We start from the raw sequence: 1,787 nt of genomic DNA on the forward strand, positions 1-1,787 counted from the left end.
ACTACTGAGCCCACGAGCCACAACTACTGAAGCCTGCATGCCTAGAGCACATGCTCCGCAACAAGAGAAGCCACCGCAATGAGAAGCCCGCGCACCGCAACGAAGAGTAGCCCCCGCTTGCCACAACTAGAGAAAGCCCGCACGCAACAACAAAGACCCCTAGTGCAGCCAAAAACAAATTTAAAAAAAAAGAAAAAAAAAGAATTATGGTTTCCAGCCCATTCTTTTTCAGTTGATAAGGAAGGTGATTGCTCTCAGGTTTTGAGAGCTGGATTGTGTAGGAGTCAGACTCGGATCTCAGAGGCATCTATGTCTTGGCTGGGACAGTTCCCCTGGCCAGGAGGGGAAACAGTGTGTGCTGAAGTTAGATGGACAGAGAGGCTGAAGTCTCAGTATTCTTTCTGCTTTTTTCTGCATCTCTGACTTTGCTCTCTCCTTCTGCTTCTGTATTTCCTGGGAGCTGGTTCTGCTGATACTTCTCTGTCCTGTCAGGTCTGAAGGCCTGACCTAACCTAATTGCCTAGAAGGCAATCATTTTACATTGGGACTCTTCACGCTGCCACTTCTGTTCTTTTCTCCTCCATTGCTTGGGAAGAGGGGAGCTTCCACCCAATATTTAGAATGGAGTACATACCTTTTCCTAATCACCCCTCCTTCCAACCTCCAGAGTTCTTGAAATTAAAACTCACATTCTGGGATCATGGATTCGTTAGAGAATACATCTCCACTTTCTGTTTATATAGGATTTTCCCCAATGCCAAAGTAGGTGGTCATTAAGGAGGAGAAGTTTAAGGAATCCTAAGGTGGTTCCTGCCAGAGTTCCAGGTAGGACTCAATTTGATGGAAGAGGCTTTGCCCTGTTGTAAGTCTTGAGTTCAAATTCCAGATCATACATTCTACAGATGCTTTAAGCAGCTAAACTGTTTTGTGTTGGGCCCTTAGCCATTAGATTTCTTTCACAGAAGACAGAATAAGAGGAAATAAACTGGAAAGCTACAGCAGGGGTTGAGATGAAATAGGAATGATTTCCTGGTCCTTATGGAGTTATCTATAGCCAAATGAAGATGGGGTGCAGCCTGCTCTTGTGAATTCTCTCTGGAAAGCTTTAAGCTTAGGAGAGACTCCCACCCGCCAGGTGGGTAGTTAGAGGCACCGGGGGAAGGCCACATGATAGGTGCGTGTCAGGAAGACCGCGCTAAGGGAACGGGGGGCAGAGGTGTGGGATACCGTGGCCACTCAGAGCACAAGCTAGACTTCTCGCCTCAAAGTCAGGACCACACATGCGAGGGTCTGGTCTGGGGCTGGGTTCTGGTGGTGGGTGGCCTCACTCAGCGAGTGCCCAGGACCCCAGGCAGAGAGCTGTGGACTCGTCCCCGACCCCTCCTTCACGCCTGGGACGCACCGGCGGCTCTGAAACGGCACGCACTCACACAGAAACTCAAAACACACGCTCAGGGAACCCACAGCACCGCCCAGAGCGAAGTCCTGCCGCCCGCCGCCTGCGCTGCGCTCCGTGAACACGCACTCACATCCACCCGCGTGGGGCACACGCAGGCTCCCGCACCCGGTGCCAGCGTGCGTGCACTCGCCTTTGGGCGCTGCCGGCTGTGTGTGCCCCAGGCTGCCAAGCGTTCCTTTGGGAGGGGGAGGAGAGGCTGCAAGGAGTGAGAGACGAGCGCGCAGGCAGAGAAGGGAGGGGGGAAAGGGAGGGGAAGCCGGCCCGGGGAGGAGGGGAGAGGCGAGGAGGCGGCTCCGGCAGCGCGCGGCGGCGGCGGCGGCGGCGGCGG

The sequence above is a fragment of the Delphinapterus leucas genome, chromosome 11 (assembly GCF_059928025.1).
Source record: "Delphinapterus leucas isolate spDelLeu-1000000601 "Yukka" chromosome 11, BTC_Dleu_Yukka2, whole genome shotgun sequence".
NCBI classification, from domain to species: Eukaryota; Metazoa; Chordata; class Mammalia; order Artiodactyla; family Monodontidae; genus Delphinapterus; species Delphinapterus leucas.